The sequence below is a fragment of the Mus caroli genome, unplaced genomic scaffold, assembly GCF_978045245.1.
Source record: "Mus caroli unplaced genomic scaffold, Mus_caroli_1 scaffold_9, whole genome shotgun sequence".
Taxonomy (NCBI): domain Eukaryota; kingdom Metazoa; phylum Chordata; class Mammalia; order Rodentia; family Muridae; genus Mus; species Mus caroli.
In genome coordinates, this window is record NW_028227264.1 from 1,939,490 (window position 1) to 1,957,830 (window position 18,341).

Sequence of the window (18,341 nt, forward strand, 5' to 3'; positions counted from 1 at the left end):
TACTTGTTTTGTGATAATGAATAACTGACATTTGTTTGAAGTCATGTTGTTTGAAGTTTCCTGTCCCCAGCCAAGGCATCCTATGCCAAGAACTGGTAAGGGTTTCTGGATCACCAGAGACTCATTCGTCTTGGATGGGTAGTCAGCCTGTATGAGGTCTTCCTGTGTTAGCTGAAAGTGAAGGAAGCTAGAAGGGATTCTTTGATTTTGCACACATCCTGGGTGCAGTGGTACTGCCAGCTTGTATCTGTAGAAGGCTTTGATGAACACATTGCTTACACACATGAGTCAGACGGTCTATATTTAGGAAAGGCCTTCTCTATGCAGTGGAACATTTACAGGTAAAACTGAAGGGAAGCAGATCTTGTTAGATCCCCACTGGTGTATTAATAGAAGTAGCTGATTAGGTGTGGGAGCAGATAGAGTCACCACTGACAACTGTCTAGGCAGAAAAATCACATCAGTGGAGGCTGTGCTTTGGATCTTAAATGTCCCTCACAGTCTCATGTTTTAAATGGCTTTCCTTCAGCTGGTGGTGCTGTTTGGGGATGCCGTGGAAACTTTAGGAAGTAGAGCCTTAAGTGGGTCATTAGAAGTAACTTTGAGGGTTCTAGTCTGACCATAGTTCCAATTCTACTTTCTGTATCCTGATCCACCACATCATGAGCAGCCTCTACTACTGCCATTGACTATTTTCTACCATGACTCTTCCATGAGTTGAAATTCCCTAGGAATGGGAACCAAAATAAGATACTCTCACAGGCTGTTTCTTGTTATAGAAAATTTAAATACCTATCTGGGGTTTCTGCCCAGCCTTGAGCATCCAGTTCCTGGATAAGACACAGACACATAGAACCTTTATATTTACAATAAGCCTTAATCAGAACTACAGACGGCAGATATCTATCTGCTATGCTATTAGAATCTAGTTTCCTATCAATAACCCCAAATTATTATTTACTATTTCACTCTGTTCTTAACTCCAATTGGCCAGCCTTTAGTGTCACATTTTCATGACCCACCTAACCCATGGCGGCTTCTTTCTCCTCCTCCCCTCCTTCTCTTTCTCTCATGGTTCTCCTTCAAACCTACCCACCCCCTCCAGGGCTGGGAACCATAACATCTGTTTATTTCTTTTCTACCCAGCTATTGACAGTTAGTACCTTTATTCATCAATCAGAAATAACTTGGGGGCAAGGTTACATGGTGTCACTTGGGTCTACTTGTGGACTCTTGTCTCTGGTGCAACCAGGTCTTGAGGAAACAATGTTAGCATTAGAATATGAGCAGCATCAGGCCCCCACTTCAGTTTCTGTGAGGCCTTGTCACAGTTCACAACAGTAACTGATAGAGAGAGTAGAAGCTACAGTTAACAGAATAGGTAAAGGACAGGGGGCTTGGGAAAACAAAATGTGGATAGGAAAGAAAGAATCTACTTCAGGGAAGAGATGTGCACCAGGCAGTAGCAAGCACATGGACATACAGCACAAGAGATGTGGATGGCTTGTCTTACTGTTTCCATACAGTCTATGTTGTTTTTGCTTTCCAATGGCAGAAATACCACATGTTCCATAGGGGAGAAGGCTTTCCTTCCACGTTTGAATATTGGTCTTTTCCTGTGCACAGAATGGATGATCCTGCCTCTTAATTCTGGGTCAAGGCAGCAAGTTTGGGTAGAATGCAGTGGGAACCCATGGCAGAGAGTTGTGATATGAAAAGAAGGGGGAGAGACTTGGGAAAAGCAACCCCCTCAGGCCTACCTTCACTGACCAACTTCTACTGGGTCCTGCTTTCTAAAATTTCCCGAGTCTTCTTAAACAGTGCCAGCAGTTGGGGAGAAGAGCATTTGAAAGATGATTCCATAGAGGACACTTTATAAATTCCAATTAGAACAGATATATTCAACATGGGGTGGGTTTATCAAGATGTAACTGCATGGTTAGTTGAGGTGAGGGGCGTTGGGACTAACAAGTTACAGGTTGCTGTCTAGAGCAGTGGGTAGAGAACGAAATGATGGGCTGAGATGGTACAGAAGGCCTGATCATGCCAGGACTCAGATGACCTCCCCAAAGGACAGGACCAGAGAAGTCTGGTCTGGCCAGAAGATATTCTAGATTTATATGGTCTGGATAGGCAGTGATGTGGTCAGGAAGCCAGTTAAATATGAGTGGGTGTGAGAACACTTTAAATTCCAGAAGGGAGACAGGGTGACTGGGCCATTTTGATTGCCAGTATGACGGGTCAGGACTGGGGTGACTTAAGAGAATAGAGTCAAGAAGTTCAAAGCAAGAAGGGACCCAACAACAGGAGTCAGAAGCCTTTGTCACCTATGCAGAGGACACAACAGAGGAACAGATAATAGGCTTGGATGCCTGGGATGAAAGAGAAACAATGAGAAACCACAGGACTGAGAGGCAGACGGGCCCCTGGACATCAGTTCAGTGTGGAGAGGATTTTAGGCAACAGCAATGGCACCTGAGGTGTGTTATGTAGACAGGTTGTAGAGCATCAGCTGTCCTCGGTTCCCGGAGACCAGGCCAGGACTGACAGGATTGCTTGTCCAGCAAAGAGAATTTTTGTCCTGCAGGAGTAGTAAGGGATTTTTATGAACACAGATGCAGAGATAAAATGTGGTTTGGTTAGAGAAGAGATTTTCATACATGAGAAAAGTTGATGGGTTAGTTGGTGGATCTTTAAGTTTTATGCAACCTTTGTAAAATCCAAAATGGTAATTGGGTATAACTGGCTTCTGAGAAAGGTCAAATTCAGCCTTGGGTGGAGGCTAGCTCTGAGGACGAGAAACCCAGAGACATGCCCGGCCAGCTATGAGGCTTTGCTGTTTTTTTTTTTTTTTCCCTTTGTTGTTGTTTTTCTTTCTTCTTTTACAGGTTTCAAATGTGAGCATTGGTTAGGATTATGGTTTTGGAGATTGGAAAGAAGAGGTGAATTGAGAATTTTCCTGGACACGTACGTTGAGGGCTGATGCTCAAAAGAGCAGGGTGGAGTGTTTGTGGCTAGAAAAGATTTGAATGGGGGATTGTGGGGATGTGGAAGCCTAGAAGGATGTGACTATGGGAGGTGTGTGTGTGTGTGTGTGTGTGTGTGTGTGTGTGTGTGTGTATGTGTGTGTGTATATAGAATTCACAGTGGAGAAGAGTTCAGAATGATGAACTCAGAAGAGAGGGGTGACTGTTGTTTTTATGCGTACAATAGGTTGATTATGGGAGACCAGGAAGCCATATGAGACGCCATGGTTCCCTGGAGCCTCATGTACAGGCAGTCGTAAGCCACCTGACGTGGGTGCTGGGAACTCCAGTCCAGTCCTCTGCAATAGCAGGTCAAGCTTTTGGCAGCTGAGCCATTTTACTGTTCCAACCTTTTGGTCCTTTCCTGGTGGAATTTTGCGATTACTCAGAGGAGTTTTAAAAAAAATACCTGTGGCTGACTCTCCCTAGTTTCTGATTTTATTGGTATGGGATGGAGCTTAGGAATGCATATAATTTTAAAACCTTTAGTCATGACCCCATAGCATAGACAGGGTTGGAAACCACTAGGCTTTCAAATGTTCTAAGGGCAGAATTCGAGGCTTCTAGTTAATGTCATCATTTTTTGAAGCTCTATCCATTGAGCACATCCCAAGAGAACATTGGAATCAACACTGGCATACAACTGCCTGCCCTTTGCAGTCAAAGAGTGTTTTCAGTATTTTTTTAGAAAATAATTTGAATGTTGTAGAAGTTTCGAGCTAGAAGTTGTTTCATTTTTTTTTAAATTTAGTTGTTTTTTATTTTTTAATAAAAATGTGGTGGAGCTATTAAATAGAAGCAGTTTGTAAATGACTGGGTTTTGGTTCTTTTATGTAGAACACAGATGGCAGATGAAGCTAAGTTTTAATTTTTCTTTTAAGGTCATATTTTTTGAAGTAGAATTTTATAATTGAGTGTCCTTGAAATTTATTTGAATGAAACCCTTTAATGTTGTATATGGGAAGCAGAGACCTGAGACTGATTTACTTAATGTTATCAAAGTTTATACAAGTCTTTAAAAACAGATAGTTGGAGACCAAACCCTGAGGTCCCCACAGTTTTTTCTCTCTCCTCCCATCTTTTCCTTGTGTCTCTACTTTCCTTTATTTCTTCATTTATTTTGTTACACCTTTGCCAACTGTGACATACTTCAAACTTTACACCAAGTAGGCCAGAGTGATAAAAATATTTTATCAAATGGAGTAGAGCCCGGTCCCGAGAAACAGTGGCAAATATTTTATCAAATGGACTAGAGCGTGGTCCTGAGAAACAGTGACAAATACTTTATCAAATGGAGTAGAGCGCGGTCCCGAGAAACAGTGGCAAATATTTTATCAAATGGAGTAGAGCGCGGTCCCGAGAAACAGTGGCAAATATTTTATCAAATGGAGTAGAGCGCGGTCCCGAGAAACAGTGGCAAATATTTTATCAAATGGAGTAGAGCACGGTCCCGAGAAACAGTGACAAATATTTGTCTGGATAAGAGTTTCTGTGCCCAAAGTAAGTTGAAGCCAAGGCTAGTTTCTCAAACTGTTTTTAGTTGGGGACATCAAGCTTTTATGTGCAGCTGACGTAACTCATTTTCTACCCCTGTGAAGCGACTGTGCCAATAGTACCGAGGGAGCAGTAACTAAAACCTGTAAAGTTTGGGGGTCAAGCATGGTGGTATAGGCCTGTTTTAATCCTAGCACTTGGGAGGCAAAGGCAAACTCTGTGAGTGTGAGGCCAGCCTGGTCTGTAGTATATTGTGTATAGTGCATTCCAGGACAATTGGAGCCACATAGGAAAACTAGATCTAAGTGATGATGATGATAAAATAATAATGACAACAACAACAACAAGAAGAACAGTAATAATAAAGAGAGATAGAGTTCATAAAGAGGGAGCTTTTCCTTCACTGTAGGCTTGGCCGCCTGAGACGTTGTCCCAACCTCTTGGAGCTGAAACATCTACTTCTCCATCTCTTTTATTGGGGGTATTATTTCTTCAAAGGAGAAATTTTTGGGGGGTATTTATTTCATTTACATTTCCAATGCTATCCCAAAAGTCCCCCACACTCCCCCACCCACTCCCACTTCTTGGCCTTGGTGTTCCCCTGTACTGAGGCATATAAAGTTTGCGTGTCCAATGGGCCTCTCTTTCCACAGATGGCCGACTAGGCCATTTTCTTATACATATGCAGCTAGAGACACGAGCTCCAGGGGGGTACTGGTTAGTTCATATTGTTGTTTCAAAAGGAGAATATTTTAAGTTTCCATTTTTAAATTCATGACACTAGCTTATGTTTTTGTGGAAATATAGAAAACATTAAAAACCATAAGGCAGTCAGCAGCAGTGTGCATATATTTATTCCAAAAGGGATTCTCCCTCTGATTTTTCTGATGAGAATCCCTTTTGGAATAAATCATTTTTTAAAAAATGGTATTATGATTCAGTGTTAAGCCATTTCTCTATTAACATATTTTGTTGCTGTTTGATGTTTATTTTCAAGGGTTTAGGGTTTAGAAGTTTCTAAGAAATATCTCTGATGCATATATATATAGTCATATATATTAATATATATGGCCATATATATTAATATATGGTCATATATTAATATATAGTCATATATAGTCATATATATATGATTAATTTAGCAGGATCTCAAGTTACCTCTTTTTCATTTATTCCTTAAGAATTTCATAGTGTATAAAATGAAATACAATCATATGCATCCCAAATGTTCACTTCAGCTCTGCACAGATAACTTCAGACACACCCTCTCTCTAATTTTACATCCTCACAAAAGTTAAATAACTCACCATGTCCAGTTAGTGCTGTCCATGTGTGCATGAATATCCTCCTACCAGTGGCTCTACCCTTGTTACGTGCCTTCAGCCCACTGCATCGTTGTGGAGGTATTCACTCTAAGGTTTGAAAGTTGCCCTCAGTTGGAGAGTGTAACACCACGGGGAGACTGGGCATTCAGGCTGTGGGGGAAGGGAAAGGCAATGTGCACACCTCTGCCCTTCACCTTCTACCCAGAGAGCTACAGGAGAAGCCTGGATTGCAAGGAATCCTTGCTGCCATGGATTTCTCTGCCTCCATAATTGTAAAGATAAATAAATGCTAAAGATCCAGAAAACATGGCACCAGCTCACACTGGTGTTTTCTAGTCCCTGCATCTGCTCCTAGAAAACCCTGCAAGGATCAGAAGTATGGGTAGGCAGATGCACCAAGATGAATAAATGTGAGGGAAGACAAGAAGAAGACTAACTTCCCCTGACCATCCTGTAGGCAGTAAGCAAGCTTGTCTAGGCATAGACCTGGAAGGGTGAGGGGGTTGTGACAATACATGAAACTCACACTTGGATATTTACATTACCTGGTTGCATTAATTAGTGGCCAGAGGGCCTGTAATGCTTGAAAGTGACCAAAAATTCTTGAAGTTGCTTCAGGTTAACTTCATGGAAGGAAGCGACCCCATGAAACAAGAACAGAGGCACAGGAACATTCCACATTTAGACTTCACACAGCCCACACCCTCAGAGTAAGGATCACACTAATAGTATCTCAAGGAATTAGGCCATTATCTGATCTTTCCCTCTAACATACTGAACAAGTGGACCTCACGGCTCACAGTTTACACCAATGGATGATGACCCCTTTGGGATCTTATAACAGATATCCTGCATATCAGATATTCACATTATTCACATTATGATTCATGACAGTAGCAAAGTTACAGCTATAAAGTAGCAACAAAATAATTTGATGGTTAGGGAACTGTATTAAGGGCTCACAGCCTTAGGAAGGTTGAAAACCAGTGGTGTAGCCTAAACTGGAGTTAAGTTTGCTAAGCAAAGAAATTCAGCATATGACCTACTGCAATTATTTCAATGGAAGACTTGATACCTATCAGAAAAGTAATATGGGAATAATCCTTCCTATGTAAAACTATAGACTTTTAAAATTAGTCAACAAATAATACCCCAGAGTTTCATTTATTTTACCCTTGCATAAAGCCAAATGTCTTCTTCAACGACATTTGTGTGCATAAGTGGTCATCTGTTGATGTTTAAAAACACTAAATTGGGAGAAAATTATCATGTTCATTCCTGGCTACTCTCTAAATCACTTGCAGGGGGATGGGACAAAGAAAGTATGTGCTCAGTGGATCAACCACTCTTTGGGAATGCAAGGCTCCACAGCTCCCCTGAGCCCCGAGCTGAAACTAGAAAGAGAAAGCTCATGTTGGAGGGTGGAGGGAGGGCCTCAGCCTTTTCCAAGCTGCAGCTATGGCCTAGAGCACTGTGACCTTCATGTTAAAATTATAGCACAATGAGAAGCATCGTGAGCACCTTGTGACAAGTGTCTAGAAGACACCGGGGTTGAGGTGACAATGGAAGGCCCTGTGGTTGGACACATCCCATCCTAAGTCATATGAAGGGCAAGGCGTTTAAGAGTTTGATGTGCTCCTAGCTAGAGAGGGTGAAAAGAGCACAAGCAGAACCTCTCCACACATGACATGCATTCCTCGTTTATAGCAAGATCTTAAATCATCCTCCTGAGAAGTCTCTTCACCCAAGTGTGTCATCAAAATGTATTTTAGAATTAGTTATTCATTTCCACCTCTTTGAGCCAATGGGGAAGCTGAGGAAAACAAGTTCATTGCCTTTCCCAGAATAACAACCCAGAACTATGGTCTTGTCCCATTAAAATGGCTGGAATCTGTGTTCAGTGTCAGCTCTGGCTATGCCTCATATTCACACATGGCAACACTTTATTTCTACTTTCCTTCTGTGACTGTGCTTTTCCCACAAAGCTGCAGCCCCCAGAGCCTTTGGGGGGAGGAGATAGCACTGAGAGGCCAACAGGCTCCCTTAGTCACTGTTCCATCGCTATGAAGAGACAGCAGGACCACAGCAATTCTTACAGAAGAAAGGGTTGAATTGGGCCTTACTTACAGGTTCAGAGGGTCGGTCCCTTAAAATCATGGCAGGGAGCATGGCTGTGAGCCTGGCACTGGAGCAGTAGCTGAGAGCTAATCCTGATCCATAAGCAGAGACAGGCTCTGAAACCTCAAAGCCCACTCTCAGTTACACACTTCCTCCAATAAGGCCACACCTCTTATTCCTTCTAATCCTTTCAAACGGTGCCACTCTCTGGTGACTAAACCTATGGGAGCCAGTCTTGTTCAAACCCCCACACAGACCTTCTGAGAATTACATTATTGTATAATGAAACAAGTATAGAAATAATCAGTGCTTCTTCAATTATTTCCCTGGAGAAAATGCACCAAGGATATCTGGTAATTGTAGAAATGCCGTACCTTGGAATAACTGATCCCTTCTCTCCATTTTCAAGAACTGTATGTCTTAACTTAAACATCAACTCTTTCAGCTACGCTACCTGTGGTCCACTTGTGCCCCACCCTATCCTTCATCCCAGGCTCTTGCTCACAGTTCCATTCCTGGGTCTGGCTCATAACATTTTATTTTTATCTTGGTCACTATGATAGTCATATTTGATATTAGATTTCTACTTGGTTAGGCTTGGTGTTACTGTGAAGGCATCCTGTAGATCTGGCTACGGTTTACACTCACTGCCTTCAGGTTCTCCTCTGGAATTTAGGTGGGCCTTATCCAGTCAGTTCAAATGGAAGTTTCTCAGGCTGCATTGAACTTTCCATCTCCCAATGTGGCATGAGCCAAAATCCAAACACTACAAACATATAGACAAAAATGTAGAGTTGAGTGCATGTATAAGGTATTTCAAAACAGGGAGCTCATAGATGTAATAAGTTGATTGGTGGGAAAGATATGCTAAAAAATTTCAAATGAATGGCAGCAATCAGAATTCAAGGAGGGAGATCAGGAAGGTCAAAGTGCGACCACGCAGTGGCCCACAGATAGCCATGGAGAGGGACTTGTCATCGCCCTGGGATAGATGGCCACGACAGAGGTTTAGAATGGGGACTGGGAAGGCGAGTCTGTAACACTGAGTCACATGTTGCATGACACAGCTTAAAAATGTATCTCAGGATTTCCTTTCCTTTTTTTCCTCTTTCTGATCTTAACATAAAAAAATAGACACGCTAGTTCTTAAGTTATAGTCAACAGAAATCTACTCAATGGGTAAATAATATAAATGATACCCACTGAGGCAAACAGAACATTTGCTGACTTCATTGTTTGGTACTGTGTGTGTCTCTGTGTGTGTGTGTGTTTCCAAAGCCTGAACAATTTGAATAACAAAGTAGCATTGTATTATATTGTGTTGTATTGTATTATAAAATGCATAAGATAAATATTCATGGGTCTACACTGATATAGATGATTGAATAAATAGGTGAGTGTGGCCGAGTAGACAAATCTCCTAGGCAGAATCCAGAATGACTCCCATAGGTGCTCTATTCTCATGGAGGAGGAAAGCAAGTCTTCTTTCTTTCAGTAAGAACTGCACACAGTGACTTCTAAGGAGACTGGGTATAGAGGGGCACTGCCCAACCTGAAGTTACAATCAGTGTCACCATCCTAAGGCACACTGATGGTGTGTGCACTTGATGTGGTGTTACAAGAATAACAACTTTTAACATTGCAGTCTCCCTCTAAAAGAGTCCTGTAGTTCTACTCTACTGAGAAAACCATCAGACAAGTCCCAGCAAAGGGCACAACCCATGCAATGCTTCCCTGATCCTCACTAAAACTGCCATGACCATCCAAAACAAGAAAAGCCTGAGAAAATGTCACAGCCCAGAGATAATTTTGGATTTGGCTTTCTGCTTGAGATCTTGGAATAGCAATGAATCCTCAGGTTGAAATTAAGAAAACTGGGAAGTAGTTACTAATAATGTGTCAATATTTGTTGATTAAGTGTGGCATGCCATCCTACTATAGAGAAAGCAGTGTGGGCTACATCTGGAATCCCAATATCTGTCTGCCTTTCCTGTAACTCTAAAACTGTTCATTAAAATTGTATACAAATACGCAGGTATGTCATGGCAGTTTGAATATGCTTGGCCCAGGGAGTGGCACTATTGGGAGGTGTAGCCTTGTTGGAGTAGGTGCGTCACTGTGGGCATAGGCTTTAGGAACTTCCTCTTAGCCATGTGGGAGCCAGTTTTCTCTTATGACCTTCAGATGAAGATGTAGAACTCTCAGCTCCTCCTACACCATGCCTGCCATGTTCCCACCTTAATGATGACTGAACCTCTGAACCTGTAAGCCAGCCCCAGTTAAATATTATCACTTATAAGAGTTGCCTTGGTTATGGTGTCTGTTCACAGCAGTAAAGCCCTAACTAAGACATATGTCTTCTATGAAGAGTGAAACATAAGATTATTCTCCAAATAAGCACAGAGATGTTAACACTGCCTACCAAACTCTGAAACTGGACCATTTAAGCTTCATTTACCCCAGAAGCACAAGGTTTCTATAGCCCTAGAAGTCCCTTCCTTTACCCGTCTTGTCTGGCACAAGCCAATGGCACATAGCAAGTTGCCTGCCCATCTCAGTCATCAGAATATTTGAAGCATAGACTTAAGGAGTTAGCTTTCATAGTCATGAGAGTGCTTCTTATATTGAGTCTGTTGTCATCTTGAGGTGGGTCCAAATTGCAGCAACCCTGAATTTTGCTAACCAAACCAACCAACCAAACACACAAAACAAACAAAAACCTCTCAAAAATCTTTTAAAGGGAGGGAATATTTATTATGACTCATGGCTCAGGGGATATAGTCTGTCATGGTAGGGAAGGCAAGGCTTGGTGAAAGGAGTGTGTCGCAGTCAGGAAATCCATGGCTAGGGCTGAACTGGGGTCATTGTCCTCTGACCTCACTCTTACAGCCCCATGACTGCCCGCTAGTCCCCAATGTCCCAGCTATTCCTCAGCTTTCTCAAACAACACCGCCAGCTGGGGACCAGATGTTCACAGACATGAGCCCGTGGGCGACATTTTATATTTCAACCATAGCAACCCCTGGCTGCCATAGGCTCATGGCCATCCCCTGGTGAAAACTATGTTCAGTCCAAGCTCAAGATTCCCTGTAGTGTTAACAGTTCCAAGACTGTTCAAAAGTCCCAAGTCCAGAGAGACTTCTGAGACTCAAGGCAGTCTGCTATCTATGAGCCTGTACAGATGAGGCATCTGCCCCTCCCCCTGCCGAGGAGCTGGACAGCTACAGCAGCTTGGTAGTGGCTTCCTATAGTTGGACAATGCTTCCTCTTCTCCACACTTTTAAAGTTGTCTTAACATCCACATTGTGATTTCTGATTCGTGTCCATTTATCATAATAGATTTTTTTAAAAGGGTGATTCTTTCTATCTACTCTGCCACACAGGGACAGCTTCTGATTCATCATTTTACCTCTGAACCCTATCAGGTATTATCCTCTTAAAGACATACTTATCCCCCTTTGCACATGATCTGGAACAGCTCTATCTTTGGCTTCTATAAACTTTGAGAAGTGTCCAATCCTGGTATGAGCCCTTCTCCCCTGCCTTCAGAAGAGGGGTCAGAATTCCTTTGTTCTTATGATTTGTCAGTGAGTCAGATACCTGATGTCTGTTTGTGAATTCTTCATCTGGGAGTTGAATTAAACCCTTTTTTCCCCCTAAGCTTTGGTGAGATGGATTCGGTCTACTTTTTTCATCTAAAGTGGAAGAGATTTGTTAGAAGTAAGGTCTTTAAAATTCTTCTCATTTCCCAGTTCCTGATGCTTTCATGCCTCAAAAAACAAAAGGGAGTAATGATAACCCACTGAACTTTTTTTTTAAGAATCCAACAGTGTCCTTAAAATTCACTTTGAATATGCCATTGAATGTTGAGGAATTTAAGCACAGCAGTAGAAATAAATGGCCCCATTATTACATTTTGCATATAAATATGCATTTGTTCTAATACACGTGGTTCAGCTTTTGTAATCTATTGACAATCAAATTACTTAATTCAGTTAATTGAAAGAATCAGATGAAAGCTAGTCTTCCTAAAACACAATGCTCGGCACTGCACAGATCGGAATGGATTTCCAGGCTAAGTCTCCACCTTCAAAGAGCTTTGTGATTGCATTTGATAGATTGTCCTAAAACTGAACTTTCAGGACCTGGAGAAAGATAGAAAGCTGGATATCACATTTCCCCAGGAGCATCAAATCTAAGCAATAAACTTTATGAAGGATCTTGAAGAGTTGCTCGCTGAGCAAAATTGACCTGGTCAGGTCCAGAGACAGGAAGAACCTGAAAGTCATCTTGGATGAAAGGTTTTAGGGGGACCTTAGATTTGTTCAATTTTTATCATCTGTGTGGTGAGTCTGATTAGTGGGCCACATTGTTAAGAAATTCTTTAAGTCATTAAGATGCAAGATCAATGATGTGGGCTGATCTTAGACTTGAAAATCTCCTAGGAGATTCAGGGCAACCACCAGAAAGCCAACACTGACTCGTTGACTCACAAGTACAGGGCAGGGCTGGGAGACACATAACTCTGACATCTGTTGCTTATTGCTTCTCATCTTGCCCTGTAGGTCCTAGCAAGTCCATATCATCCTATATTTCAGACAGCAACAGGCTCTAGATTAATGCTTTGTGACCCCGAGGAATAGGCACAGCATTTAAAAAGTCTCTTTGAGAAGCTAAACAGCAAATTTGATGACTGTATTTATGTATTCATTTGCTTCCATCATACTTGCTGACTAATAAATATAAGCTAGCTTGCATGGTACTGGCTGCAAGGATCTCAACATGTAGTGAGGGGAGGAACGCAACATGAAGTATATGTAATTCAAAGAGAAGAGGCCCGTGCATAGCAGGTTACCAAATTACTTCCCTGGAGACTAATTACATTTACTTGGTTGGTTACTTGTAATATAATTTTTTTAAAAAAATACCAGGGGAGTATGATGATATTTTTCCTCATCATTAAGTCCTGAAAATTTGAGATAGAGTATATACAACTCTGAAGAACTGTCATTGTATAACCCCCCTTCATGTCTTCATATGGACAAAAAAATCATAAATGCACAACAGGTAGGTTTTGCCTTAATATGAAAAAACCTAATTGGGCTCTTTTGAAAAGATAGAAATCAGTCACAAATATATAATCTTTTCTTCCTAGTAAACAAAGGTCATGATCATTTTTTCTTATTGCCTTCAGTGGGTTTCTGGATCTTTCAGTTCTAGTTGTTTGTTGATTACATGAATGGAAAGATAAAAAATATGCTTAAGAAATACTGGATGAAGTGTGGTTTTTCCCTCACTGCTAATTCTGTGCATAAAGGAATTCTCAGTGATATTAGACACTTTTGTCATTCCTGTTCTGAGAGCCTTAGGTGTACAGAAAATTATCTCCCCTTAAAACTGACAGGTGACTTCAGAACATTTCCTTCCTCTTTGTGTCAGCCACAATCTTTTTCTCAACATGTCAGCGATGATTTTGTCCACAATCCATCTTAGTTGCAGAGGTTTCAAATTTTGTGATGGGCATTTGCTCGTGTTGTAAAATATCCCTGCAGGGATGATGGAAGGCGGTTTTCAATGGCTCTGTAGCCACTGTTTAATAGGAAGAAGCGACACTACAACAATTCATTTCCGTAGCCACACAGGAGTGGTGAGTGAGTTTCTGCTTTTCCAGTTCATATACTTGGCTTCAGATGCCATTATGCATGGTAACCTTTTATTCCCCAGAGAATGAGTCCTGGTTTACACTGTATCAGAAGGACAGCAATGTTAAGCAAACAATTCTTCTGGCAGTGTCATAAGCAAGTCTCGAACAATAGATTCTTATTGCATCTAACACTTAAAAAATATTGTAATTAATTCTCAGAGAATTTCATACACTGTATTTTGATCGTGTTCTCCTTCACACACCCCTCTGTCTGCTCCCTCCACCCTCGCCTCCTTACCTACCCAACTTTGAGTTTCCTTCCTCTTTCTCCATCACTGCTCTTGGGAGGCTGACCTACCAAAAGTCACAAAGTTAAACAAAGGGGACTCCTCTTCTTCCAGCAGCTACCAACTACCAATAGCGGTGGGGTTTTGTACCCACCTCCTCTATAAACCGTATTTTAGAAGTTTGGCTTGAGCTTGCCCAGGACTTGTGCCTGCTGTCACAATCGCTATGACTTTGTGCCTTATTTTGTCTGCAAAACACTGTTTCCTTGATGTTATCCATTTTCTTTGGCTCTTATAATCTCCCACCTGCTTTTCTGCTAAGATCCCTGGCCCTTGAGGGGAGCACTGTGATATGTAAGTCCCATTTAGGGCCAAGGACTCTGCAATCTTATTCTCTCAACATTGACCAGCTGAAGGTCTCTGTGTTATGTAACTTTTAATTTTTTTAAAATCCTATTGTTAATGACGGCTCTTAAATGCTTTAACCTCCCTTTTAGCCCATGACCCACCATAGGTTGTAGGGAAGAAAGGATGGGTGGGAAGTGGATTTGTTTAGAAAGCTTCTTTGGAGGAACTCCTGTCTGTGTCGCCTGGAAATCAGCAGTTCAGTTCACAGGTTGGCAGTGACAGCTTGATCCGCTCACAAATAATTCATGGATACATCAGCAGTCCAGTTCAATAGAGTTGGGATAGCAATGGTGGCACTATCTAGCAGAGACAGCCAGTCAAGAGGAACCTGTGTAGGACACCAGAAGAAGTTCTTGGCTGTCCCTCTCTCAGGAAAGTGAAGATCAGCGAAGACTCGAGACACAATAGCATTGCACAGCTAGCTGTACCAGCAAGCCGAGCTCTGCCTCCATCACTCGAATCTTACTTGTACCCTCCAAACATCACATGTCCTCCACATGCCTTGCCTCAGGTCATGCATCCAATTAGCCTGACAAGAGTCCTGAACTATGCAATGTAAGGTGGATGTTGTTAGCAAAGAATCCTTCATCATGTGTCCTTTCAAGCTGTTTTAGCAGAACACTCTCTCTACTGAGTCTGCTTCAATGTAATGTTCCTTCATGAGCCTGCCTTGGTCTTTCTCTTGTGTCCACTTCAGGGAAACACTCCTTCACGTGTTTGCCCCAGCAAAACACCATCCAACACAACTGACTCTCCAAATAATCCTTAAGTTTCCACGTCAGTGTTAATCATCTACTGGAAGAAGATGCCTCTCTGATAAAGGCTGAGAGCTGCACACTCATCTGTTGGGTACAGCAGTGAGCCATCAGGACTCACTTGAATACTGTGTCACAGAGAGATAGTATTAGGTTCTCTTCTAGGGCCTATGACCTACCTAGACACAACTTCTTGGCCTTTTTAACAGCATCAGGAATGGATTCTAGCTATTCTAGAAAATCAACTCTAGAAAACAGGTTTTGTGGTTGTCTTAGTTTGGGCTTCTATTGCCATGAGGAGACACCATGACCACAGCAACTCTTATAAAGGCAAACATTTCATTGGGACTGGCTTACAGTTTCAGAGGTTTAGTCCACCATCATGGGCAGGAAGCATGGTGACATCCAGGCAGACATGGTGCTGAGAAGTCGCTGAGAGTTCTATATCTGGAAGGCAGGCAGCAGGAAGACAGAGAGAGCCAAAAGGCCTAGCTTGAGCATAGGAGGCCTCAAATCCCACCTCCACAGAATGGAGGCCATTTATATTCAACCCACCAGAGTGGTCAAATGTATTTGAAAGAAAAAAAAGATCTCCAAAAGGGATGGTCTCATCACACTGCAGTAGTTATCAGGGAAAAGCAATAGCCCTCACCATTACCCTGCTCACAAAGAAATTACTCCAGTCTACTTGCCTTGGCCAACTTCCTTTCTCTCAACCTCCAGATTGGAGTGAAAGCAAAACCTGCATCGAGGTTGGTAAGGCATTGAAGTAGAAGACTTGAGAAGGCGTTGGAGTAAGCTCCCCTTCAACAAAATGAAAAAAATGAATGAAGCCTTAAGTATTGTTGACTACCCAGAAAGCATCTGCTGACACCAGTGGGCAGTGGTGGTGATAGGCAAAGGGGTGAGTTTAGGACTGAGTGAAAGTGAATTGCTGTGGGAAACCTTCACTGGAACGAATTCACATTTATATACAGGAAAGATCCTGCCCAGGCTCACTGAGCAAGAATTGTATTTAATTTAGTCAATCTTGTATCCATTCTGAAAAAGTTGAATTATTGTTTCAGGAGTTCAAAGATCGCCTATGAAAGAGAACCAAGTGCAGGTTCGATCATTCAACTTAAACTCTGGGGCATTTTATACAAGTACTTAAGGAGGATTTTATTGCTATGAATGTTTCTGTATATATAGCCTGTAGCCAAAAAGCACATTTTCAGTGTTAGAAATGTGCTCACTTTCCACTGGTTGGCTCATCAAGCTCACTAAGCTAATGCTGAATCGTCTTCTAACATGGCCACAGGTGGTGTTCAACTACCCCTGTGAAGGCAGACAGAATACATCCTTACCGAAACACAAAGATCAGTTGTCTTGGACAACCATGGAATGGTTTAACATAGTTGCTACCACCTCCTCTTTTTTGAATACCTATATTTATTCTGTATGTATCAAAATACATACATATTTTGTTTAGATCCACCTCAAGTTCTTTTTCCTCTGAACATGCTCCAACACATCACTCCCTCAAAACTTGTTGGTAGTGATGTGTGTGTGTGTGTGTGTGTGTGTGTTTATGTGTCCTATTTTTTCTACTTTGTCTTTGAGACATGCTATTCTCTCTTTCCCTTGACCCAATCTGTCAGTGAGAATCTCCTCTGAGCCTTTTGTTCTATATTCTGAAATTATTTTATTTCTAGGTATTTTTTTGGCATTTCTTCAGGGGTTTTATCTCTTTATTAAATGATTTTTTTCATATTTTTGGAATGTTTTAATTATTCCCATTCAAATGTTTGTGTTTATTTGAGGGGGGAGGTCTTCATTCAGGCATTTATCGTTATCCTCTTTAAGTTCCATAATCATATTTATAATTACTTGTTCACAGTACTTGTCTTGTGCATCAGCTAAGTTGCTTTCCTCTGGGACTATTATAGTGGTGGTACCCATTGAGTCCAATTGGTGGTGCCTGCTGGAATGTGGACTGGCCCTCTTGACTTGGCCTTGTGAAGGCAACAAGAGCTGTAGCGAGCTCATGAGTGGGAATGGACATGCTGTGTTCAGAATACATCACTTCCTGGCATTCCTCCCCACATCCTGGCTCTTAAGAATCTTTCTGGATGTCTTGCTGGGGGGGGGGGGCTTAACACAGCTTGTTCTCATTGTGATATTTTATGTCTTCAGAGAGAAAAGTGAGGACTATGCTTTCCACAGCAACGTTTCCTCCAAGACCCATGCTTGCTGTTCTACATTCTTGCAGTTCTAATAAGTTAGAGCAGCCATCATTTAGAAAGAGTGCTGTCTATAAGAGTCAAATTCGTGCATGAAAGGTAGCCTGGGAATCAGTCCAGTTAGAAAGGTATTGCTGGCTGAACAGAGGGCCTGATCAAGCAGAAGTGCTGATGAGATGGCGCTCCAAGGCTGCAAAGTTATACTGCTTGGATGTTGCTTATAAACCAGAAGGAAGGCAGAGAAGGCTGGATGTAAGAAGGGGTATTATTGCTTGAACCTGTGGAGAGGTGGGGGTCAAGGAGGGGTGCTGAGCACTCCAACATCACACAGGGTACCCAGTCCTTAGACACTTTCTTTGGCTGTGTGATCTGGTCAGAATCTGAGGATGATGAGATGTCTCATGATGAATAGAGTGGACACGGTCTATCTGGAAAGAGCTCAGGGAATAGACAGGATTGACCACATGATTAAAGAAGATGGCCTGTGGGAGGATCAGGAAGCCTAGAAGGACAGAATGTAGAAAGAACGGACGTGGGGATTATACAGTCGGTACAACAAGGCTATTTACTAGCATTTGTATAAAGGTTTCTGGAGATAAGTATTTTTTCCCTTTGGATTTATAGCCACAAAAGCTACTCGCAAGTGTCACTAAAGTAGTATTGCCAGGCTGACAGTTACAGGGACTCTGTCAGGAGCTCTCCAACCATAATGCATGTGTGTACTTCCCAAACAGCGTTTCAGTTCCTTTAGCGGCCTGTAGCTCTCAGGAAGGCCAGCACTCTGAGATCCTGAAGCTTTACCACTGTGCCAGCAACTCCAACAAGAGCCTGAGCATCGCTCAAATTCGCTTCCTCTGGACAATGGGAAGATATCACATCAAGTCAAGCAATTAGTTTTGTTTTATTTTTAATTTGGTTAGAGGTGTTACATTTGCAAATTTGTACAATTTAGTGACTTCAGGAAGGATTTGAATGTGTTCAGTAGCAAGAAAGTTCAATTTAAATTATATGGAGATTAAAAAAAGGAGACCTCAGTGAGCTGTCGTCTGAAGGGCAAGGGAT

The 18,341-nt window shown here is 42.0% G+C and overlaps 1 protein-coding gene across 9 annotated transcripts in view; it reads left to right on the forward strand.

Moving 5' to 3' along the window:
• The window catches only part of Esr1 (estrogen receptor 1), a 387,455-nt gene that overhangs the window by 77,164 nt on the left and 291,950 nt on the right, over positions 1–18,341 (forward strand). For 4 of the 9 annotated variants that reach the window (XM_085842606.1, XM_085842602.1, XM_085842604.1 and 1 more), the window contains one exon: positions 2,889–2,967. The exons of the other annotated variants lie outside the window; for them this stretch is intronic. The gene's annotated coding sequence lies outside the window, so the exon portion shown is untranslated. The remainder of the gene's footprint in view (positions 1–2,888; positions 2,968–18,341) is intronic. 9 annotated transcript variants of the gene reach the window in all.